This window comes from Littorina saxatilis, linkage group LG1, assembly GCF_037325665.1.
Source record: "Littorina saxatilis isolate snail1 linkage group LG1, US_GU_Lsax_2.0, whole genome shotgun sequence".
Taxonomy (NCBI): Eukaryota; Metazoa; Mollusca; class Gastropoda; order Littorinimorpha; family Littorinidae; genus Littorina; species Littorina saxatilis.
This window is the reverse complement of record NC_090245.1, coordinates 65,017,698-65,044,935: the sequence shown is the minus strand read 5'-3', so window position 1 is coordinate 65,044,935 and position 27,238 is coordinate 65,017,698. Positions and strand designations below refer to the sequence as shown.

General features: G+C 42.0%; 1 protein-coding gene across 1 annotated transcript in view; it reads right to left on the bottom strand.

The window, feature by feature from the left end:
* The window catches only part of LOC138976467 (cAMP-dependent protein kinase type II regulatory subunit-like), a 152,378-nt gene that overhangs the window by 46,933 nt on the left and 78,207 nt on the right, over nucleotides 1–27,238 (bottom strand). The gene's annotated exons all lie outside the window — the stretch shown is intronic.

Below are 27,238 nucleotides of genomic sequence, written 5' to 3'. Positions count from 1 at the left end.
GTTTGGCGCGGTAGCGATTGCGCTGTGCTTCATAGCACGCTTTACTGTACCTCTCTTCGTTTTAACTTTCTGAGCGTGTTTTTAATCCAAACATATCATAACTATATGTTTTTGGAATCAGGAACCGACAAGGAATAAGATGAAATAGTTTTTAAAACGATTTCGGAAATTTAATGTTGATAATAATTTTTATATTTTTAATTTTCAGAGCTTGTTTTTAATCCAAATATAACATATGTATATGTTTTTGGAATCAGAAAATGACGAAGAATAAGATGAAATTGTTTTTGGATCGTTTAATAAAAACAAAATTTTAATTACAAGTTTCCGATTTTTAATGACCAAACTCACTCATTAGTTTTTAAGCCACCAAGCTGAAATGCAATACCGAAGTCCGGCCTTTGTCGAAGATTGCTTTGCCAAAATTTCAATCAATTTAATGGAAAAATGAGGGTGTGACAGTACCGCCTCAACTTTTACAAAAAGCCGGATATGACGTCATCAAAGGTATTTATCGAAAAAAAGAAAAAAACATCCGGGGATATCATACCCAGGAACTCTCATGTCAAATTTCACACACACACACATACACCACGACCCTCGTCTCGATTCCCCCCTCTATGTTAAAACATTTAGTCAAAACTTGACTAAATGTAAAAATCAGGACTGCCGGCTATTACAGGAAAACTATGCGCATGACAGGTCGTTCAATCTGCTTGATCTGCCACATTTTGTCGCACACACAAATGTCGTACGCTGCTCGTGCAAATCACCCATTAAAAAGTAAGGGGAATGTGGAATGTTACTCTCTGATGACGCTGAGGGCCGAGAGAGTGCAAACAACAAAACTCATATGCATTAAAAATTTGATGAATTGCAGTTTCAAATTGTATGCTGTTAACATCCGTCTTTTACGGAAGACAGACTGAATGATGAAGCAGGAAAGAATGTGAATTTGAAAGAACAAGTTGCAAATCCATCCACAGCACATTTGCCAAACAGACACAAGGCCTGCGACCTGGTTGCTCCCTGTGAAGATGTTTCGCTGAATTAATTCGCAACTGACAGGGATACCAATGTGTACTATCCGACACATGAACATTCTAGTCATTCTACAGCAAGATTGCTATCCGTGCAGCGAAGATTTTTGTTTTGTTTTTTGCTGAAGTAATTTCCTAACTGACACGTATAATGTCAATCTGAAAAAAATAATTAAAAAAATATTCAAACTGTGCAAAAGAAGCAGCCACGCTATTGATTTTGATGTTGATGATGTTGTTGTTGTTGTTGTTGTTGTTGTTGTTGTTGTTGGGTATGTTTCCTCGCGGTAAGAGGCTATATGTATTACAACATGCAACAGTCTGACAAGATGTGCCGTGAAATACATGATCGCTAATTACTTTAGAAGTAATGTCCCTTTAAAACAATGCTCGCGCTTCGCCCGGCATATCAAATGTGTGCCCTGCAGCAGTGCTGCCTTTAATCTTTTTCCAACCAAAGCCAACAACGACAAATGATGCAACCAGCCAAGCAAATAGGCTGTGACAGTGCCCTAAGAATAATGCATGTGTTTCGTGAACCACTTTATATAAAAGCAGTATTGTCAATGGAATGTTTTAAGGATCATAGAAAGTAATATTGTTGTACTTGGAAAATATACCATACGTATGTTTAAGTACCGTGATTTAAAATGGTGTAAAATGTGTTCGAAACTTTAGAAATGGTCAAAATCAATACTAATATTGTACAGATAATATACTATACTATACTATACTATACTATACTATACTATACTATACTATACTATACTATACTATACTCTACTATAGTATAACATACTATACTATGATATGTTATAATATAATATCATATGATATACATAATATCATATACTATCATAATTGTATAATATCATACAATATCATATCATATAATATAACATAAGATAGAGTTCTCCAGAAGTGGAATGCCCTTCTCTGCCCCACTTACACATTCTTTTACCAGATTGTCACTAGTGGCTTTTAAGAAACAATCCATCAAACAATTCCCACCCTGCACAGAAAGCAAACTGACGGTTGATTTTTGGCATAATTATGTCAAAGTGGAGGAATAATCTTATCCCATGTAAAAGCCTGGCCATATCTGAGATGGTGTGCCGAATTGTTTACAAGGGAAAAACTGCGCCTTTAAACAATGCTCTTGCTTCGCGGACCAGTGCACATTAAATGTGTCGCCTGCAGCACGTCGCAAAACCCCACTCCTCCTAAATTGACGTGTCGATCTAGGCCTCAACACCCCTCGGAGCAATAACCTCCCCCATCCTCCCTCCCGCCCTCGCTGTGCTCTCGTTAATCCGATCGATCGATAGCTCTCCGTTGAAAGTCTCTCTCTCTCTGTGCCTGTATCTTTCTTTATCTCTCTCTCTCTCTGTCTGTTTGTCTCTCCCTCTCTCTATGTCCCCCCCCTCTATTTCTCTGTTTCTATCTGTGTGTGTGTCTCTCTCTCTGTTTTTATATTTCTATCTCTGTCTCTTTTTGTCTCTACATCTCTGTCTGTATCTCTCTCTATATCTCTTTCTGTCTCTAAATCTCTCTCTCTATCTCTCTCTCTCTCTCTGTCTGTATCTGTGTCTGTATCTTTGTCTCTCTCTCTCTCTGTCTGTATATCACTCTCTGTCTCAACCTCTCTCTCTACCTCTGTCTGTCTCTCTCTGTCTGCATCTCTCTCTATCAATGTCTATCTCTCTGTCTCTCTCTCTGTCTGTCTGTCTATCACTCTCTCTTTGTTTCTCCCTCTCTAGCTGTATCTATCTGTGTGTGTCTCTCTCTGTGTGTCTCTCTCTGTATCTATCTTTCACTGATTTTCTCCTTCTTTCTCCGCTTCTTATACACTACTCACAAAAAGTTAAGGATCACTATGAGAAAACAGGTGCTCAATAAAATCAGTTCGCTACTGTTATTTCTTTCTCAGTCAAACCAAATTGTTATGAATTCTTGTTCAGCTGTAAGTGGGCGATGTTGTGTTAGTGGGAAAATTGCACGGGATTCTCTATTACTGAGCTTGGTAGCAAAAGAAAAAGCGGAAACTTGCGAAAACGGACCTTGTTTTGGACCGTTCAGCCCGAACACATTGCACAAGCCACATGGAAAAACCATTATGCACGTGCAAGCACTGGTGTTTATGTGTGAGATGCTGTCACTTGCTTGGCTTTTTGAGAAGACATACCACCAGTATTAGGCATTATCTGACAATGCCTCCACGACGAAAATTGAACGAGTTTGAGAGGGGACGAGCTGTTGCATGGTTCCAAGATGGTGTCCCCAAGCGAGAAGTGGCCAGGCGACTTCACGTGTCCATCTCGGTCATTGTCAGACTGATTTAACGTTTCACAGCCACTGGGAGGGTCCCGGGAAGACGCAGACCTCTGCGACCAAAGAAGACAACTCCACGTGAAGATCGTCTCATTGAACGACTAGCCTTGCAAACAAGAACAGCCTCTTCCAGCATTATTCGAAGGCAGCTGAGGGTGGCTACTAACACCAACATCAGCCAGCAGACCATACGGAATCGCCTTCATGGGTTTAACCTCCGTTCTCGTCGCCCAGCTGTACGGCCACCCTTAACTCCAGCCCATAGGGCAGCACGCCGCGCCTTCTGCAGACGTCACGTGAGGTGGACACGTCAGCAATGGTCCCAGGTCCTGTTCAGTGTTGAATCACGCTTCACCCTGAACCACAACGACGACCGACTGAGGGTCTGGGTGCGCCAAGGGGAACGCTACATTGACGCCATTGTCCAAGAAAAGGTAGCCTTTGGTGGAGGTTCTGTAATGGTCTGGGGGGCCTTCAGCCTTCACCACAGAACACACTTGTTTCAAGTACAGGGTAACCTGACTGGCCTCCGATACCGGGATGAGATCCTTTGACCACTGGCTGTGCCTACACCGCAGCAGATGGGACCGCAGGGTGACAACGCTCGCCCCCACAGGGCAAGGGTGGTCAACGACTTCCTGCAGCAGTCTGGAGTCAACAGAATGGAGTGGCCAGCATGCAGTCCCGATCTCAACCCGATTGAGAACCTCTGGGATGAGTTGGATCGCAAAGTGAGGAGCAACCACCCCCCTCCCAGGGATGTCCAGCACCTCTACCAGATGCTGCAGGCTGGGTGGTAGGCACTTCCACAGAGGATCTTCACCACACTGGTCAACTCTATGAGGACTCGCTGCGTCGAGTGCCAGAACAGCCAGGGCGGTTACACGCATTACTGAACTTTTGGGAGCATCTGAATGCCATGTCTTCTGATTTCAACGACTTTGTGAAATTAAATTTCGATACGTACACACTTTGATGAAATGTACAGACCAAACGATTGCTCGAAATTGAAGGAAATGTTGTATCGTTATCACTAAAGCATTGAATTAAACGTTTGCCAAATACCAACGCATTTGCTTTCTTATTTGGAAAGTTATGAACTTGTGTGCAAGTGATCCTTAACTTTTTGTGAGTAGCTTACATCAACTTATATTCTTTAATTAATTATGTATTCATATATTGAGTTTTTAGTAGCAGTAATAGTAGACTTGTCTCTCTCCAGGGCGAGGGCCAGATGCCATCCTATGCTTATTCTGTACCCTCGTAAAGTAAATAATTGCCTTTCTCTATTCCTCTCTCCCTCTCTCCTTCTGTCTCTGTCTCTCCCTCTCTCCTTCTGTCTCTGTCGCTCCCTCTCTCTTTCTCCTTCTACAAGTGTCTTGCTTGAAGCAGTTATGTCAGTGGAGGAAAGGTAGACAGGCTGAGAGACATTCACACATACGCACATTCAGAAACAAGTCTGTCTATCTGTCGTTGCCTCTACTACTACCTTTTCTGCCAGTCCTTTGTCTGTCTGTATATCCGTCTGTCTGTCGTTGCATGCCTCCAACCCTACCTTTTCTGCCAGTCCTTTGTCTCTCTGTCTATCCGTCTGTCTGTCGTTGTCTATAACACTACCTTTTCTGCCAGTGCTTTGTCTCTCTGTCTATCCGTCTGTCTGTCGTTGTCTATAACCATACCTTTTCTGTCAGTCCTTTGTCTGTCTGTCTGTCTGTCGTGGCCTCCAACCCTAACTTTTTTGCCAGTCCTTTGTCTCCCTGTCTATCCGTCTGTCTGTCGTTGCATCCACCCCTACCTTTTCTGCCAGTCCTGTGTCTGTCTGTCTGTCTGTCTGTCTGTCTGTCTGTCTGTCTGTCTGTCTGTCGTTGCATTCAACCCTACCTTTTCTGTCAGTCCTTTGTCTGTCTGTCGTTGCATCCACCCCTACCTTTTCTGCCAGTCCTGTGCCTGTCTCTCTGTCTGTCGTTGCATCCACCCCTACCTTTTCTACCAGTCATGTGTATGTCTGTCTGTCTGTCTGTCTATCTGTCGTTGCATCCACCCCTAACTTTTCTGCCAGTCCTTTGACTGTCTGTCTACCTGTCTGTCTGTCGTTGCATCCACCCCTACCTTTTCTGCCAGTCCTTTGTCTGTCTGTCTATCCGTCTGTCTATCTGTGGTTGGCTGGTTCGCTCCCTATCTCTCCCTTCCTGTTTTTCTCAGCAATTCGACTCTTTATGTCTCCACCACATGATTCTCTGTCTCTCTTAGCCTCCATCTTTTACCAGTCCTTCCTTTCTTTCGCTCTCTTTCTCTCTCACAACCACTACAATTCTCTCATCAGTCAAGTATTCTTCTCACCCGCCTTCCCCCTTTTTACATTTAGTCAAGTTTTGACTAAATGTTTTAACATAGAGAGGGAATCGAGACGAGGGTCGTGGTGTGTGTGTGTGTGTGTGTGTGTGTGCGTGTGTGTGTGTGTGTGTGTGTGTGTGGGTGTGTCTGTGTGTGTGTGTGTCTGTCTGTGTGTGTGTGTGTGTGTAGAGCGATTCAGAGTAAACTATTGGTTTAAACAAGTTTATTCAATACATTTCATTGGTACTATTGCCGCATACATGAAATTAGGAACATGGAGCACAACAAGCTAGGCTTATGAGCGTACTCTTAAAAGCAAATGAAATTTGGCGGACGATTTTAATATAACAAGTTTGAAATAATGTCAAAATAATAATCATTTAATGGTAAATTATGGTAGACAAACATGTAACAATAAAAGGAGAAAAAAAAAATGCTAAACTGACAACAGGACTCACACGCGCTCGCACACTCACTCGCACACACACGCATACAATGACTTCCACATGGTTGAAAATAGAATACTACCAGAACAAGGAAATGTAAACAGTACTGCACATGGTCGTTTCGAACATGGATGAGATAAATGCATTCATTATTCAAAACGTTTGCTTAATAAGATAAACCTGAATAACTGGTCAAATATCAATGCATTTTCCCCGTCGCGATATGACCTTGAACGGTTGAAAACGACGTTAAACACCAAATAAAGAAAGAAAGAATGCATTTTCGCTGTCTGGCTTGTCTCTATTTCCATTCAGAAAATCATCAGCGGTTAGAAGTAAACTATTGGACCGATCTTCAAGAAACTTTACACGAGAGTTCCTGGAAATGATGTCCCCAGACGTTTTTTTCCTCATTTTTTCGATAAAAGTCTTTGATGACGTCATATCCGGCTTTTTGTAAAAGCTGAGGCGGCACTGTCACACCCTCATTTTTCAATGAAATTGATTGAAATTTTGGCCAAGCTATTTTCGACGAAGGCCGGACTTTGGTATTGCATTTCAGCTTGGCGGCTTAAACATTAATTGATGAGTTTGGTCATTAAAAATCTGAAAATTGCAATTAACATTATTTTTGTCTAAAACAATCCAAAAGCAATTTTATCTTCTTTTTCATCATTTTCTGATTTCAAAAACATATGAATATGTTATATCTGGATTAAATACAAGCTCTGAAAATAAAACAAGTCGCGAAAGGCAAAATTACTACATTTAGTCAAGCTGCGGAACTCACAGAATCAAATTGAACGTAGTCCGCCGCTAGTGCAAAAGGCAGTGAAAGTGACGAGCCTGTTTGGCGCGGTAGCGGTTGCGCTGTGCTTCATAGCACGCTTTACTGTACCTCTCTTCGTTTTAACTTTCTGAGCGTGTTTTTAATCCAAACATATCATATCTATATGTTATTGGAATCAGGAACCGACAAAAAATAAGGTGAAAGTGTTTTTAAATTGATTTCGAAAATTTAATTTTGATCATAATTTTTAATTTTTTTAATTTTCAGAGCTTGTTTTTAATCCGAATATAACATATTTATATGTTTTTGGAATCAGAAAATGATGAGGAATAAAATGAACGTAAATTTGGATCGTTTTATAAACAAATTATTTTTTTTACAATTTTCAGATTTGTAATGACCAAAGTCATTAATTAATTTTTAAGCCACCAAGCTGAAATGCGATACCGAAGTCCGGCCTTCGTCGAAGATTGCTTTACCAAAATTTCAATCAATTTGATTGAAAAATGAGGGTGTGACAGTGCCGCCTCAACTTTTACAAAAAGCCGGATATGACGTCATCAAAGACATTTATCGAAAAAATGAAAAAAAACGTCCGGGGACATCATACCCAGGAACTCTCATGTCAAAGTTCATAAAGATCGGTCCAGTAGTTTACTCTGAATCGCTCTACACACACACACGCACACACACACAAACACACACACACACACACATACACACACACACACATGCCCACACACACATACACATACACATACACCACAACCCTCGTCTCGATTTCCCCTCTATGTTAAAACATTTAGTCAAAACTTGACTAAATGTAAAAATATGAAAATTATGATTAAAATAAATGTTCCGAAATCGATTTGAAAACAATTTCCTCTTATTCTTTGTCAGTTTCTGATTCCAAAAACATATAGATATGATATGTTTGGATTAAAAACAAGCTCGGAAAGTTAAAAAGAATAGAGATACAGAAAAGTGTGCTATCCTGCTCAGCGTAACTACGACCACGCTTTTCTGGCTTGTCAATTTCACTGCCATTGCCACGAGCAGTGGACTGACGATGCTACGAGTACATACGGTCTTGGTGACAAAGTGCAGTGCGTTCAGTTTCATTCTGTGAGTTTGACAGCTTGACTAAATGTTGTATTTTCGACTTGTTTAAACATCTCTCTCTCTCTTTGTCTGTCTGTCTATGTCTCTTTCTCTCTCTATGTCTCTGGCTTGTGTTTTCTCTCTCTCCCTATCTCACCTAGCCCTCTCGCCCTCTCTCTCTCTCTCGCTTTCTCTCTCGCTCTTTCTCTCTCTCTCTCCCTCTATCTCTCGCACTCTCTTTCTCTCTCTCTCTCGCTCTCTCTCTCTCTCTCTCTCTCTCTCTCTCTCTCTCTCTCTCTCTCTCTCTCTCTCTCTCCCCCCTTCCTCTCCTCGCGGCTCTGCCCTTATAACTTGTCTTCTTCTCCCAGGGGATGTCTGTTTGCTCTCCGTCTGTGGTGGGCCCGGGTTCTTGTCTACTTGCGTCTACTTGTGTCTACTAGCCTACACTTGTGCATTTCGTGGGTCCCGCCCCGAGTGCTTGTTCCTGGAATTGTGCTGTCTCTTCTGCTCCGGGGGGTCCCCCAATTGAAAGCTACCTTTTTTTTGTGAGCAGAATTCCTCCTTTTTTGTGCTATTTCGTTAAAGGAGGTGTCGCACGCTGATTCGAATTTTTTTTTTTACTTGACAGCCCAAAGTGCTTGTTCTGGGAAGTCCGTTTCGTCTTTTACTTTTCACAACTCAGATGGAAATCTAACTTTTTGTCGGAAAAGTGAATGAAGGAACAGGAAGTGGTACTATTAACTGTCGAGTGCTGACTTGCAAAAGACGGTTGCTGCAAAACAGAGAGACACAGAGCGAAAAAGAGAGAGAGAGAGAGAGAGAGAGAGAGAGAGAGAGAGACAGAGAGAGAGAGAGACAGAGAGAGAGACAGAGACAGAGACAGAGAGACAGAGCAAGAAAGAGAGAGAGAGAGTGAGAGAGAGAGAGAGAGAGAGAGAGAGAGAGAGAGAGAGAGAGAGAGAGAGAGAGAGAGCTATGTGGTATTTTAGACAGTATACGATGGAATAAATTAACAATCCTGTCCTCACAGAGTAGCTTAGCTAAAATAACGAACATAATTTGTGCTCAGAACAGGAAACCATGGAAACTTACTTGTCAAGCCAAACGTCAAATAACTAATATAAGTGTCTTCAGAACACGATACCAAAACTAGCATAATTATGAGCAACGTGGAAGCAATCTTCTGACACCCGAAGGCTGTCTTTAATTAAGCCCGAAGTCGACTTTGCGAAGATTTGTGAAGTCTCAGTGCCAAAGCTTCTTGAAGTCGATTTCGCCCAATTAATTTGAGACTATAGACAATTACAAAGTAATACGAAACAGGTGATTTCCTTCTCATAGCGAAGTCTGTCTCAAATAACTGTGACACGAGGTTACGGACATGGATACCGTCTCCGAGTCTGCGCATACAGTTGACCCATGTCCGTCGTGACCTGGATTCGAACCTGTGGATCATGAATCCAGTTCCCCACCAACCGATCTACCAGTCTCCACCAACCCACCTCCACCCCCCTCCAAATCTAATTGCTTTGTGACTACACTGATCTCACGCGGGCGATCACGATATTATACGGTCTAATGTATGGCATGGGAACTAATCCCGTCCTTTCGCAAAGCTTTTCGCGAGAGTTATATCCCTTAATTTCCGCCACTTGTCGTCATCGCAAGAAATGGCTTTTACTGGAAGAAATCCTACTTCCGTTACGTTATCAATTACTGGATGTAATTCCACTTTGGTAAAGCACTTTTTCATTCGTGCCACCTATCAACACATGTACAAACTGAAATCTGTAATGCCAAATAACCAAAAACAATTTGATTGAACGATTTCCACCAGAAATGCGTAAACGTACAACATTGTTATGTCTCATTTTGTACTCACTCACATCAATAATGACGCCAAAAGATCGTTTTTGTGTTGTTTTGTTTTTTCATCAAATGAATCGAAACGGAAAGCATACATTCGGTTCAGGAAGGAACTACACGCACCTGCTATAATTATGGTGATTTAAGAGTTCACACAGGAAACTATCAACACTCTAATTCACAGAAGCAGGAACGTGTAAGTTACTCTCGCTAGAAAACAAACAAACAAACAAACAAGCAAGCAAACAAACAAACAATTAGTTTCTTTATTTGGTGCTTAACGACGTTTTCAACCACGAAGGTTATACCGCGACGGGGAAAGGGGGAAGATGGGATAGAGCCACTTGTCAATTGTTTCTTGTTCACAAAAGCACTAATCAAAAATTTGCTCCAGGGGCTTGCAACGTAGTACAATATAATTATTACCTTACTGGGAGAATGCAAGTTTCCAGTACAAAGGACTTAACATTTCTTACATACTGCTTTACTAAAATCTTTACAAAAATTGACTATATTATATACAAGAAACACTTATAACAAGAAATTCCTCCGAGGTAGGAAAAACACCCCCGTTGGTCAAAGGGAAATAACCATTCTCACTGCCACCAACTGAGAAGGTTATTTCCCTTTGACCATTAATATGTCCCTATATAAGTCCTTGTAGAATCTTAATCCACCAATAACTCCCTAACCGTGTGTTTGACTGGTCCCAATTTTTGTAAGGACCGTCTCAGGAATGTATAAAACCTGTTCACCAAGTTTGGTGACGATCGGTCCGTTCATTCTTGAGATCTATATGCGAACACAAACAAACAAACAAACACATCGAGCGAATCCTATACACACCCCTATACCGGGGGTGTAACAAGGGTAAAAGGAGAAACAGAATCCGTTAGTCGCCTCTTACGACATGCTGGGGAGCATCGGGTAAATTCTTCCCCCCAACCCGCGGGGGGTAAAACAAACAAACAAACAAACAAACAAACAAACAAACAGAGATGAAGACCAGCCAACCAATAAACCGACCGAGCTAACAAGAACTACAAACGAAGTATTATCCAACCGTGCATGAAAGAGTTGTTTCCCTGGCATGAAGAGGAGGGTTCCCCTCACGCGGCGTTCTGCACATGCTGTACTTCCAACATCCACTAAACCGGGCTGTGTGCGTCTCATGGGAAATCGTCTCAAACTGGGATATAGCTTTTTATTCGACCCTTCAAAAAAAAAAATCTTTGGCCGTCTTGGTATAACGCAAAGCCCTTTGCCAGTTTGGTCTGTACGGAGTAACCCGAGTGTTTGTTCCTGGAAATCTCCAGTCTCAGCATGTCTGGAATTGAAACCAGGGTTTTACTTTGCAAAGGCGCTATATTGGTACAGACCATGCCTCTCGTCAAATTCCAAGGGCACAACGGGCAATCGTATTGGCAAATATAAAGTTGATGAACAGCTTGGGAGACTGGACGTGACACGTAGATGGGTAGGCTAGGGAGACAGAGAGACAGTAGGGACAGAGAGAGAGAGAGAGAGAGAGAGAGAGAGAGAGAGAGAGAGAGAGAGAGAGAGAGAGAGAGAGAGAGAGAGAGAGAGAGAGAGAGAGAGACTCAGACTCAGACTCAGACTCAGAACTTTATTACAAAAGGATAAAGGTTTTAGGCAAAGCCTATTCTTCCAACCTGTCCTTTATACAGCACATAAAGACAGACGCACATTACAAATATAAATTCAATCATATAAAATACAGAAATACATTGTACAGAATGCAACACAATGTGCATTTAAGGAGAGAGAGAGAGAGAGAGAGAGAGAGAGAGAGAGAGAGAGAGAGAGAGAGAGAGAGAGAGAGAGAGAGTGAGAGAGAGAGGTGGGGAGGGGGGGGGGCAATTGAGGTAGCGCACTGCAATATGGCCTCCCTTCATTCGAATATTTAACAAACAAACAAAAAAGCAAACAAGTATTATCGAGCAAATGACAGTTTTGCAAGAAGTTTGACATTGTCAAAAAAGTGCCAGAGGACTGGTGGCAACACGTACACACTTTCCCAACACATCTATGTCTCTCGCGCTCTCTCTGTCTGTCTTTATCTCTGTCTGTCTCTCTGTCTGTCTCTCTGTCTGTCTTTATCTCTGGCTGTCTCTCTGTCTGTCTCTCTGTCTGTCTTTATCTCTGTCTGTCTCCCTGTCTGTCTCTCTGTCCGTCGCTCTGTCTGTCGCTCTGTATGTCGCTCTGTCTGTTTGTCTGTCTGTCTGTCTCTGTCTCTATCTGTCTGTCTCTCTGTCTGTCTCTCTGTCTGTCTGTCTGTCTGTCTGTCTGTCTCTGTCTCTCTCTGTCTGTCTCTCTCTCTCTGTGGCCTGTCGTGGGTGTGAAGTGTGCTCATCAATAATGAACAACCATGCAGCAAATTGCCTGTCGCTGTTCGGCACTGCGTGTATCTGGCTCTTAACACCACCGCAGACATCAACACATTTTTTTCAGACTTGTAGAAAAAAAAGGGGGGGGGGGGGGGTAGTGAACTGCAATAGATACTGCGACAACAGGTCTCGGTTCAACAGAAAAATAGTGGGTGGGGTTATTTTGCTCACCCATATTTCGTTTTTATTAAGTCGGTCAATAAACACAGTCGACAAATAAGGAGGGGAGTTGTCATGGACATTAAATTCGGAGTGGTCTGAAGAATTGTATTGACATTGTATTTACTCGCAGACAGACGTATTGCTTTTGTTTGAAAAGTTCGAGTTGATGACTTGTTTACTTGGAGACAGACATTCAATTAACCAAGCGATAAATAAACGCAGTTTCTTCTAGACTAGAATGGGACTTCTTTTTATATTTAGTCAAGTTTTGACTAAATATTTTAACATCGAGGGGGAATCGAAACGAGGGTCGTGGTGTATGTGCGTGTGTCTGTGTGTGTGTCTGTGTGTCTGTGTGTGTGTGTAGAGCGATTCAGACTAAACTACTGGACCGATCTTTATGAAATTTGACATGAGAGTTCCTGGGTATGAAATCCCCGAACGTTTTTTTCATTTTTTTGATAAATGTCTTTGATGACGTCATATCCGGCTTTTCGTGAAAGTTGAGGCGGCACTGTCACGCCCTCATTTTTCAACCAAATTGGTTGAAATTTTGGTCAAGTACTCTTCGACGAAGCCCGGGGTTCGGTATTGCATTTCAGCTTGGTGGCTTAAAAATTAATTAATGACTTTGGTCATTAAAAATCTGAAAATTGTAAAAAAAAATAAAAATTTATAAAACGATCCAAATTTACGTTTATCTTATTTTCCATCATTTGCTGATTCCAAAAACATATAAATATGTTATATTCGGATTAAAAACAAGCTCTGAAAATTAAATATATAAAAATTATTATCAAATGTTTTTTTCGAAATCAATTTAAAAACACTTTCATCTTATTCCTTGTCGGTTCCTGATTCCAAAAATATATAGATATGATATGTTTGGATTAAAAACACGCTCAGAAAGTTAAAACGAAGAGAGGTACAGAAAAGCGTGCTATGCAGCATAGCGTAACCACTACCCCGCTCTTCTTGTCAATTTCACTGCCAATGCTGTGAGCGGTGGACCACGAGTATACGGTCTTGCTGCGTTGCATTGCGTTCAGTTTCATTCTGTGAGTTCGACAGCTACTTGACTAAATATTGTATTTTCGCCTTACGCGACTTGTTATTATATCACAAAACAGAAATAATAGAAACAGCAACATATACCAAGCCAACACGTCCCAGTTCAACAACAGTTTGATTTGTGAGGGGGTGCAGTTCTTTTGCTCGCTCGTGTCTCGTTTTTGAGTTATCAATAAACTATTTTCAAAACAATAGGGAGGAGAGTTTTAAATCGTAGGTTTAATTGTTCATGAGATCGACATTTAACAACCAATTTCATAGCTAAACACTTTTTTGTTACCAACTAGAATGCGATTTATTGTCATCATATTACCCCAAAACGAAGAAGGAAAATGCATAGATGTAAGACAACTGGTGAACATTTCTGTACATTACTTAAAACGGCCAATGCATTATTATAGTTAATTCCAACCTATTTAGCAAAAGAATTCGTCATTTTTGTTATTGTTCTTCAGATTTGCTCTATTAGCAGAGATACACCAGATATACAGAGGTATGCCTATTTAAACTTGATGCAGTCCGTAGGGTCATGATAATTTTTTTTATAAGCTCAATCGTTGATCTTACACAATTTGTTTCCGTAAGAAATTTCCCTCGAGCAATATCTCGTGACAGATCAAGTGCATGATCTAATCTGTCAAAGGATCTTCTGAAATAAAAGCAGTTTCCAATATGCCCCTTGAGCAATACATTGAAACATTTAAAATGATTGATCTATTGTCTTGCATATACATTAATTTTCACCTACGTACTTTATGCTGCCGGAGAGCAATTCTTTACAATAGGTTTCGTAATTTATTACGATAGAATTAGAAACTAGGATTGAATATTTTGCAGCTCGGCTTGTCGGATATGCAACCCCACCTCCCCCCCCACCCCCCATCCCCAAAAACATCAGTTATGAAAAAGAGGCAATCACATTAGGACAATTACTGTTATTCGTGAAACATTAAGCACTCATCCATGTGATACGTAGAGGTTACATGCCGAGTCTCAGTGATTATTAAAAATAATGGTCGAAGTTAGCGGATCATGAAAAATGCGAGCTTTAGCGAGCTTTTTCATGACCGCGAACTGAGAACATTATTTTTTATAATCACTGAGACGAGGTGTGTAACCTCTTTATTCCTCCTTTCTTCAGTTATTCAAAAAAAAAGGAGTTTTTTTGCGAAAGTTTGATCGAATCCTATTCACTCAACCAGTCAACCTGCGCAGGCGATCGATTAATGCGCGGTTGTATAGTTCCGAGCAAATCATTCCATTCTGTTAACACTTCTTGTCAGTTTTCCTATTTTGGACTAAAATCAAGTACACAGATATGCTGTTATTCTGCTGTGGCGGCAAAGGCAGATATTGTGTGTTCTGTTTATGTTTTGGTATCGCTTAGGATAATGTTCTTTCGTCAAATGGGACTAGCAGACGAACTTTTGCACCCGTGTTCCAACGTTAAAAACTGTATGAAGTTCAGTTTTTTGGGGAAAATAGTGTATGAAACCGCTTTATGTTGTTTACATTGATGAGATGTGTGCATTTGGTAGCGTGTGATCTGTTTATTAAATGAAATATTGTTGAAAACTGACCGTCGGATTGCAGTCTGTTGTCGAAGAAACTGAGTGAAAAGAAATTTGAAAGGGGAACTACTCTTGTCGCTAGACAAAGTATGAGAGTTACTTGCCTTGGGAATTTGCTTGTGATGAACGTCTGTGCACAGCAGATCTTGATTCAGAAAACAACCAAACTCATGGATTTTATATGGAGATTCATGTGTTCAAGCCTATAGTTGTTAATTTAAATGTGGTATGTTTGTATTGTTTGCTCCAGAGATGTATACTTTGTACATTAGAGCGTTCGGAACTTTTCAGTCGCAAAAGTAGTACCGACGCAGAACAGCTTCTCAACCCATTGCGCTATCGAGGATTCAGGCTGTTGCTGGGCCGTTATTTGTTTGGTTGCTGGGTGTTTATCGAAAAACTAGCTCTACAAGTTTACAGAGGTAAAGAAGCAGAGGGGGGAATAAAATGCCATAATGGTAACGCTAATGTTTAATAAATAAACGTATCACCTTCATCGGTTCATACATATATGACACAACCCATGACTGTAACACATCCAAAACAGATAGACTGATGCCGTTCCAAAATCGAGAAAACTACGAAGGCCATTAGGTGGACATCCTAGTGAATGTTTCGCTTCGTATATGATTACACGTTCTAATAACTTAATTACCTTTTATGTTGTGGATTCCACGCAAGTGAAATAAAGCATCTTATCTCACCGATGTTAAAATGTAATCACCTTATCACAGCGATGTAAAAAAGACATATAATGCCGCACCGTTTACGTTTTACATCGTTGACGATCGACCCAAAAGCAATAAAAGCAGAGTACAGCAATACACCAGACAATGAAAGCCTTTCCACAATGCTAAGAAATATGACTCAGCAACAAAAGCATTCATCTATGGCTCATTGGAAACCCCATCCGATGTGCCATTGATGTGAGTGGTCCATGGAGGTTAACGGAAATGGAGACACAAGACGCTGACGAATAAAGGATGCAGTGATGAGAAGAAAGCCCACAGAGTCTGAGATTTAGAGAGTGAGAAATTGCAAAAAAACACGAGTGTACGGGGGAGTTTCAGCCCATGAACGCAGAAGAAGAAGAAGAAGAAGAAGAAGAAGAAGAAGAAGAAGAAGAAGAAGAAGAAGACGAAGAAGAAGAAGAAGAAGAAGAAGAAGAAGAAGAAGAAGAAGAAGAAGAAGAAGAAGAAGAAGAAGAAGAAGAAGAAGAAGAAGAAGAAGAAGAAGAAGAAGAAGAAGAAAAGAGTAAGAGATTTGCTGACAGATTGGTGTTATATAAGGGATACAAGTTAAGGGCAATTATGCATATATATATACTAGATGAATACCCGCTTCGCCGGGTACGGCTTCGCCGGGAAGAAGTATAGCCGAATACCTGGCTGTGCACGAAGGAAGGGAGATAAACGCGCAAAACACTGGAGATGATAAGGAAGAGTAATACCCGGCTTCGCCGGGATGAAAGCGTTGTGGACAGTGACATTCTAGAAATAGTACCGTGCAGTGACCTTCTAAAAATAGTATAACGGGAATATGGATTGACGCCACACGAAGGAAGGGAGATAAACGCTGAAAACACTGGAGAAGATAAGGAAGAGTTACTGGAAATGGATCCAGAGAAAAACCAAAATCGGTTCAGCGCTGCGCGCTGAGAGCACGTGTTGAAATATCTCATCGACCAGGTTGTGTCGATGGTGTGCCTGAATATGGTGACCAAATTTGAAACAGATCCATCGAGAACCTTGGGCGTGCATCGCGAACACACAGACACAGACACACACAGACACACACACACAGACACACACAGACACACACACACACACACACACACACACACACACACACACACACACACACACACACACACACACACACACAAGTCGTATATATATATAGATATAGATATATAACTGATATGTTCTACGTGCTTATGTTGTGTTCCATTGCCTGAATAAATCTTTGACTAAACGTGTATGGTTAAACACAGTTTACAGAGAGGTGTACACGAGTTAAAGACCCTTTTCATTTTAATATACCGAGCAACAAAATAAACGCGAAAAAAGTCTGCAATGTTTGATTGACAAAATCTAGAACAATTATAGAGTTAGAATTATCAAACCACAAAAGTTTGATGAAGCCATGTTTGACCTAACTGTTGTGTGATTATTTTGATGTTTCAACACACGGGACAAGCAGGTTTAACGTTAACGAAGTTTTGGTGGTCTCGCTCAGTCAGTCTTCATCGCGCTCTCTGGCCACTGATCGGACACTGGTGGCTTCCAATGATGCTCCTGGTAGTGTCAGTGGCTGTATTGAATCGATCTCGAAGACGTTGTCGCAGGAAATTGCGATCTTTTCTTATTGGGGTAATACGAATAATCCACCACGATGCATAACTGCAGTGCTTCTAATGTGAACAGAACATTGCTGAAGGTGGTAGACTGTTGACATGTGCACGTTTAAAGCACATGCCAGCGCTTCTGGATCATCCCCAGCTTTAAATCGACATGGCATTTTGGTGGTGTCAATCTTGGCATCCTGGCTGTTTCAAAAGTGAGACTGGCAGCAAGCGTGCCATGGTCTCTTTTAGTTGCTAGTGCATTAGTGAACACATCTCACACATCAGATTTCTCCTGCTCCACTTGCACGTGCTGCGAGCGCGCATTATGTGTTTAACGTTAAACCTGCTTGTCCCGTGTGTTGAAACAGTCGCAGCATCAAAATAATCATACACAAGCAAGGTCAAACATGCCTTGATCAAACTTTTGTGGTTTGATAATTCTAACTCTATAATTGTTGGAGTTTTTGTCCATCAAACAATGACGATTGTTTTCGCGTTTCTTTTGTTGCTCGGTATATATTTCATTTTAATGTACTTATTTTAATTTACTCAATTTAACAAACAATCAAGTTGTTGTTATTATTGTTATATATACGACTGACTGCTTCATTTTACCTTGCTTATTGTAATAAAACATCAGCTTGGTAGATAATGCCTGATGAAATGCATCGATCTGCAAATAAAACACACACACGAGTTTGTTTTCAAAGACCAGCTTGCTATGCGAAAAAGTATATACTATTTATGTTCTTCTTAGGGGTCCTGATTTGGCCTATTATGGTCCGCTGGACCCAAAAAGCAACAGCTAACTAACTAACTTCTTCGTTCATGGGCATAACCGGCGTTTACGTCTATGACCGTTTCACCCTCGCCTTTTAAGCAGCCATACACCGCTTTCGGGGAAAGCATGCTGGGTACTTTCGTGTTTCTATAACCAACCGAACTCTGACATAGATTACATGATCTTTTCCATGCGCACTTGGCCTTGTGCTTGGTTGTACACACGAATGGGAATAAGTCACTAGCACGTCTGCAGATAGATTGACCTGGGAGATCAAAAAAAATCTTCACCCTTAACCCACCAGGCGCGGCCGACCGGGATATCCACCAGGCTATTACGCCCGTCATTATTATTCATATTCAAAATGGAGCTTACGTGAATATTCAGCCATATTCTCTGTCGTCGTCAAAGTAATGCAGAACTCGCGAAACGACAGAAATTGACAGAAGTGCCACAACGGCTCAGTTAATGTCATACCATTTGAATTCTATTTGATAACACATTGTTTTTACCACGTCTGGTTTATATCCAAATCTTGTTGCATTACAATAAGTGCGAAACAGCCACACATGGAAATACAAAACAAAACAACAACACGATTTCAAAACCAAAGAAATGAAAGACAAAATATTCACAACTGGCTTTATGCAGCTGCGAGAAAAACAGCGTGCTCTGTATGCATGTCAGGGCAGGTCTGGTAGAAAATTGAATTGGCCGCGCTCTATATCCTGACTTCATCTAATGACAAGCGTAAATCCATTTACACTTTTTTGTAAAGGTAATTTCACGAATAAAACAGAGTGCGAGTCTATGTCTGTCTATGTGTCAGCCTGTCTGTCTGTCTGTGTCTGTCTGTTTGTCTGCCTGCCTGCCTGCCTGCCTTGCCTGCATGCCTGCCTGCCTGCCTGTTTGTCTGTCTGTCTGTCTGTCTGTCTGTCTGTCTTTCTCTTTCACGCTCTCTCTCGCTCTCTCTCGCTCACTCTCTCTCTCTCTCTCTCTCTCTCGCTCACTCTCTCTCTCTCTCTCTTTCTCCCTCTCTCAACACTTATTCTGCCTTTCTGACATGAAATTGCTGTTTGCAATCCCAACCAGATCAGGAGAGAACACAAATAAACACAGATGCGTGGGCGTAAATAGAATTACCACGCAAGCTAAAACGCTTCAGTGTCCAATAACTGTCAGAAAACACACGCGTTGTCTTTTTATAGGAAACCAAAGTCCTCTTTAACTGTCTGCCCCGTTTGTTTATTTATGTGTTTAGTATCGAAAGCGTATTGCACTAATTGGCAGCTAACATTAATTGAAAGCGGACAGTTGCTTTCGCAGAAGGGGTCTATGTCGACCAAAAGTGGGTGGATTCCCTGTGGGTTCATTTCCCGTAGGCGTTTTCCCTGTACAAGCGACACAGCAAGTTTATATTCTCAGTCAAATTTGGCTAAAACAACATCAGTTCAATTAAGTGTAGCCTGTTTCAGAAGATTAAGCGCCGCTCTAGATAAGCAAACCGTTGTTTTTTTTGGTTATAAAATCTGACTTACTCCCGGAAGTGAAACGGTGTCTGCGCATCCAAGTCAGAACTCACTTCCGGCAAGCAGAACTTTTATGTCAAACTACGCAATACATCAACCGCTCTTTTGGCTGTGGTGTTTGACGGGAAATCGCTCCCATCTTTCCATTTCCCAACTCTCATCAATATGTACTTAACTTTTAACTTCAACTGCCGGCTTGACGCTGTCTGAAGTTCGCTGAAATCGAGTGAATGTGTGAGGTTTCTCCTATTACAGCATCTTTTCAGACACATTATTTGTGGCAGGGTTATTTTGCAGGAGTTCCTCCCTTTCAGTACTGATACAAAACGTTGAAGAAAAGAAGCCTGGAACAGACATAGACAGAGGCAAAGAGACACACAGACAGACACAGACAGGCACAGACAGACACAGACAGACACAGACAGGCACAGACAGACACAGACAGACACAGACAGGCACAGACAGAAAGACACGGAGAAAAAGACTGATCGCTGCCCCCAAATTAAGTCTAGACACATTTGTCGCTTCAGATCGCAATGGATCGGAACTTTTCATTACCATTCTTCCGGCAAAAGAACACCGAAACCGACACAAAGACCTCCGCAAGAGGAACCCGAAGCTTGTTCAAGTCCGGTAACGTTAATGGCCACGTCTTTTCTGGACAAGTGAGTGCAATAAGGCTCAGCCTTTGGCCCATAATGACGCTCTACTTCTTCCTGTTCTCCCTGGACAGGCAAAATCGGTTTAATGGCTACCGCTTGCAATCGGTGTAATGCTCGTTTGATTCAATAACCGAAGCCATTAGAATACACAATGGCTACCGCTTTCAATCGGTTGTATGCTTGTTTTATTCAATAACGGAAGCCATGAACATACACAATGGCTGCGATTTCTCTTGATTTAATTGTAGGTATACCACAGTCATCGTCATACCAGGTAATGGATTGAATCGGTGTCCGTTAAGAAATTAAGCCATGAACATATTCCAACTCTGCTCAGGGAGCCGTCAGAATGTTGAGTTTTGGTGTGTGTCCAAGTGGTGGGATGGCCTTGGTCGTCACATGTAACAGCCTGGGCAGATCTGAGTTACTAAACACAACTTGTAACGGGGAGGACCGTGACGTTAATTCTCCAGAGGCTGTACTCGGAGTGATGCAATCTGACAGGCTCACTCGTTATTCAATAAAACTAAAACGTCTTTCATCTCGGGGGAATTACATTTTAGCCTGCCAGATTTTAGCTACAGATTCAGTCAGAAACAAAATGCAAATATAACTCCTACCAGGAGGTTTGCAGATACAGTAAATTTAAGCGTGAGGAGATACAATCTGCACCGGCTGAACGGTCTGTTTTTGTTTTAAGTAAAGCGTGTATGACGGTAATATCTATGTCAATCTGCTTGAATATGTAGCGAGGGAGCTCCTGTCAACAAAACTTATTTATGATAAGTTTAAAAGTTTTACGTTTTGCACTTCATAATAGTTTTTCTTTCTCACGGTTTTCGCGTGCCAAAAAGATATGTAATATCGCTATTGTAAAACACTGCGATCTCTTGCGATGTAGTCAGGGACGATGCATAAGGGAACGTTATCATTATTTATTTATTACACATAGAAGATATAGCATCGGCAGCAGCATGTTATCAGATAAATCAAAAATATGCTGATGATCAAATATACTTCACAACAGACACAGCCAGACAGAGCCAGCAAGGACTCGAAGTGCTGTGGACAATTGCCTCTGTTTTATACCGACTTGTGTCCGACTCAAGAAAAATAATGACATCCTAATTTGTTGAACTACAGATGCACTTATTGTTGTGTTGATGTTTAAAAACAAAAATATCCACAACAACGTATGCTATTGCTTCAAAAGAGATGGGGAGAAGGAGGGAAGAAACAAACCATCCCACCAATCAACCAACCAATCAGCGAAGTGAGTAAGCGTCACGCTAACAAGCCAACTAGCTAACAAATCAACAACAACAACAAAATAGACTGCCAACGTTTCAAAACTCAGAATCAAAAATCAAAAAAGGTATGTTATTGGAACGTGTTATCATGACAAACGGTCACTGATCTTTGACCCAGCGGTTTTTAAGTGGACAGACAGACGAACACTTATAATACAGAAAATAAACTTATCTGACAAATTCTCCAGAAACTCGCTCGGACGACACAAGGGAGACAATTATTAATGATTCATTTAATTGCTAACAAATCAACCGACCGTGTGGTCAACTCTCGAATGAACCAACCGACCAACCTATCAATCAGCCCAACAAATATCGCTTTGAAGTGTTGTGGATATATATTCATCTCAAAGCAGATATATGTCATATTCATTGCCCTTCGTGACTAATCGTAGGGAGATGAAGCTTTATAACCCGTTCACACTGAGACGCCGCTTCTACTCGGTTGTACAATTTGTGGAGAGCGTGGCCAATCATGAGCGTGGTTTGGTCGGGGTGGGATCTGCTATGTCGCGAAGCTGCGCGCTCTCCCTACGCTTATTTTTAACTGCACAAAACAAGCGTAGCCGGGTCGTGGCGCAGTACAGTCGTGATGCAGTTTTTGTTATTGCCCCCGTCACACAGCTCTACGTTTTTACGACGACCATGCCGATCACTCCGATTAGAAAAAATTATCAAGTCGGGGCTCGCCGTCAAAATCCAGCACATGGCAAATCAAAAAAACTACATCACGACCGTACTGCGCCACGACCCGGCTACGCTTGTTTTGTGAAGTTCAAAATAAGCGTAGGGAGAGGGCGCAGCAGATCCCACCCCGACCAAACCACGCTTATGGAGATCCTGCCATGTTTGGCCCACGATTGGCCACGCTCTCGGACACTTTTCCGTCGTAGCAGAAGCGGCGTCTATATTATGTGACTGGGGTATTAGTGCCATGTGCTGGATTTTGACGGCGATATGCCCCGATTTGATAACTTGTTCAGATCGGCGTGATCGGCATGGTCGTGGTAAGGACGTAGCGCTTGTGAACGGGCCCTTAACACTCTACAATATCAAATCATTGCCGACCTTTATGATTTAGCCAAGCACACTGAAACGCCATCGGCTCAAAGGATACTCATTTTAACTCATCATTACATTTGACCGGGGCCACAAACACCATGTTAGGGACATTTTTTTACTCTTAACTGAAATGTCCCATTTTTGAAGACACTTTTTGTTGTAACCAGTTGTGGACACGGTGTGATCTGCTACATAAGGTAACAAGAAAACGTCGCACACATGGTAAATATTAGTGTTCAACTCAACACTATTGATTACCATCTGCGCTACTTTTGCAAGTAGAAGCATGTACGATAGCACACTGCGTTGAAAACTGATTGCGGAAAGGGTGTTCAAAAGTCAACCACTTAAGGTCAGAGTGAACCACAGCTACCTTACAACAGAATTTATTTTTTGTAAGGATTAAAAAGGGTTCTAGCCCCTGTTCCCCAGACCATCACTTAAGGTTCATTTTTTTTACAGTACATCGCCTCAAGCCCCCAGACGTGTTTTCGTGTTCTGCGTGTTAATTGTAGAGAGGTCCTTCCGTGCGGTCTCGCGATCACCGCAGTAAATAAGTAATGAGAGCAAGACACTCTCTGTAATTGGTCTTGAAATTATATCTCTGTGTGTGCGTGTGAATGTGTGTGTGTGTGTGTGTGTGTTTGTGTGTGTGTGTGTGTGTGGTGTGTGTGTGGGTGTGTGTGTGGGGGGTGTTTTGGTCTTGCTTGCTGCACGGACTTTATGTTTGCAATGTTCTTGCTGTGCACAGAGCTGCCTGTCAGATCCTTTTGTCTGACTTATTGTCAATAATAATTTGATAATGCTGCTGCTGCTGCTGTTGTCCGTTGTCCCTACTGTTATTGCTGATGCTGGCGAATACAACAACAACAATGAAGACAAGAATTGATGGGTGAAAAAAAGTAAAATCAAAGTGAATAGAATGGAGGAAATGGACATGATATATCTCTGTGTTTGTGTGTGTCTCTCTCTCTCTGTGCGTCTCTCTCTCAGTGTCCCTCTGTCTCTCTGTGTGTCTCTAGCTCCCCCTCTCTCTCTCCCCCTCTCTCTCTCTTATCCCTTTCCCTCTATGACAGACATTTCTCTCTATCCCCCGCCCTCTCCCTCTCACCCCGCCCTCTCCCCCTACCCTTTCTCTCCGGCTCTCTCTCTCTCTCTCTCTCTCTCTCTCTCTCTCTCTCTCTCTCTCTCTCTCTCTTTCTCTCTCTCCTTGGTGAAACTCGATCACTCTAGATTAAGGATTCAATCGACTTAGTTTAAATGGGGAAAAAAGAATGAAAGACACAAAAAAGGGAAAGACATTGGCGGAACGAATGCAGGAAAAGCTGTAGGCTTCTTCGGGAAACAAGTAAAAAAGAAAGAACGAGTAAATTCTGTTTAAAAGTGCAAGGCAAAATAAAAAGGGAAAAGAAGTAAAATAAACAACTAAAACAAATCGTTTGGGACATTCTTGTCAGTTATCAAGGGTTAAAATGGGCAAAAGAGAAAAAAACCTGAAAATACAACAAAGGAAACCCGTTCCGGACTAGTCTTCCGGAAGACATTAAAGTTGTTTTTCCATGACGGTGACCAACGACAACCCACCAGGAGGGCAAGGGAAGACAGGAAATGATAGAGTGGCCTCCCTTACCCTTCCAATGCTTGCCCTGTTTACCTGGTTTAGTAGACAATCATCCGATTAACTTAGCTCTTTCTCAATAAAACAAAAAGTAATCTCCCAAGGCCGGACTTCGGTACTGCATTTCAGGTTGGTGGCTTAAACATTAATTAATGACTTTACTCATTAAAAATCTGAAAATTGTAATAATTTTTGTTTTTATATAAAACGATCCAAATATACGTTCATCTTATTCTACATCATTTCCTGATTCCAAAAACATATAAATATGTTATATTTGGATTAAAAACAAGCTCTGAAAATTAAAAATATAAAAATTATAATCAAAACTAAATTTCCGAAATCGATTTAAAAACAATTTCATCTTATTCCTTGTCGGTTCCTGATTCCATAAACATATAAATATGATATGATTGGATTAAAAACACGCTCAGAAAGTTAAAACGAAGAGAGGTACAGAAAAGCGTGCTATGCAGCACAGCGAAACCACTACCGCGCTGAACAGGCTCGTCAGTTTCACTCCGTTATGCACAAGCGGCGGACTACAGTCATTGTGAAAAAATGCAGTGCGTTCAGTTTCATTCTGTGAGTTCCACAGCTTGACTAAATGTAGTAATTTCGCCTTACGCGACTTGTTTTTTCATTCGTTAGTTATTCAAACCTCATTTATTTGAATTATCTAATCAAATCGTTCATCGAGCTTACTTCTATTTTGTGCTTTGTGCTCTCTGGATATTTCTGTTTTAAAATCTCCTGAAAGGTGATTCACTCAAAACAGAGAGCGGAAAACGGTCAGAAAACACACACACACACACACATAACACACACACACACACACACACACACACACACACACACACACACACACACACACACACACACACACACACACACACACACACACACACACACACACAAAACACAAACAAACAAACAAACACACAAACAAATATAATATTTGTATAGCAACAAACTTGTGTCACAAAAAGCGTGCCATACCCTTGCCCTGTGACAGACCCCCTGCAGAGCGACACGGCAGCGACCCAAACCGGTTTACCCTGTCCTCACTCGCACCGGAAGTGGAATAATAATTTTCTTATCGACCGTCGTCCACCGCTTTTCCGGCGGAGAACGACCTTTCTAGTCCAGTATCCTGCCGCGACATCTTTCTTTGAAGGCGTTCACCGGTTTCCTCTCCGCGCTTTTCTGCTGTTGCAGGAATCATGCGCGAAGCTTTGAGTTTGAAGGCTCAAGAATAGCGCTCTGTAGAGAAACTGGTGACAATGGGAGGAAGCTGCATCATGGACTATTTTCGTCCGGCGGTGAGGGCAGTACCTCGGAGGAACTGTAATTAGAAGTAAGGGCGAGCGGAAATCAAAATACAGACTGAAAACACAACGAGAGACTTAGTAATTGTTTTAAGGAGAGGGGTTGTGATCTTGGGCGAGGGCTGTGATGACTGAGAGGAGGTGATGGGTGATGGGGGGGGGGGGAGATGGGGGTGGTTAAAGGTGATTCGGTGTAGTATGGACGCATTGATCAGGCTAGGAACTATACTAGGGGTGGTGGTGGTGGTTGAGGGTGATTCGATATATAACACACGCATTGATAAGGCAAGGAACTACAAAGGACGGGTGGCGGGGTGGTTGAGTGTGATTCGATATATAACACACGCATTGATAAGGCAAGGAACTACAAAGGACGGGTGGGGTGGTTGAGGGTGATTCGATATATAACACACGCATTGATAAGGCAAGGAACTACAAAGGAGGGGTGGGGTGGATGAGGGTGATTCGATATATAACACACGCATTGATAAGGCAAGGAACTACAAAGGACGGGTGGGGTGGTTGAGGGTGATTCGATATATAACACACGCATTGATAAGGCAAGGAACTACAAAGGACGGGTGGCGGGGTGGTTGAGGGTGATTCGATATATAACACACGCATTGATAAGGCAAGGAACTACAAAGGACGGGTGGGGTGGTTGAGGGTGATTCGATATATAACACACGCATTGATAAGGCAAGGAACTACAAAGGACGGGTGGCGGGGTGGTTGAGGGTGATTCGATATATAACACACGCATTGATAAGGCAAGGAACTACAAAGGACGGGTGGGGTGGTTGAGGGTGATTCGATATATAACACACGCATTGATAAGGCAAGGAACTACAAAGGACGGGTGGCGGGGTGGTTGAGGGCGATTCGATATATAACACACGCATTGATAAGGCAAGGAACTACAAAGGAGGGGTGGGGTGGTTGAGGGTGTTACGGTGTAGTGTTGACGTATGGATCCGGCGGGGTGAGGTGGTTGATGGATATTCGGTGTAGTATAGACGCACGGACCAGGCTAGGAACTATAAAATTGGGTGGTGGGGGTGGTTAAGGCCGATTCGGTGCAGTGATGACGTTTGGATGACGTCAGAAACTATGTTGGTGAACCCTTTTTACGTACATGGGTTCATCTCCAGTTTAAAATCACACACAACTACACCAGCCGTTTGGAGAAGACGGCTTACGATAACACAGAAACAGCAGCGTGCTCTCTTGTTGACCTTTTAATCAAGAACTAACTACGAAGTCACGAACCGATCATCAACAGCAAGAGCTTTGTTCAGACAAACACAGACACACACACAGACACACACACTCACACACACACACGCACACACGTACACACACTCACACACACCCACCCACCCACACACACCCACACCCACACCCACACACACACACACACACAAAACAGACACAACACACAGACACACAGACACACACACACACACACACACAGGCACGCA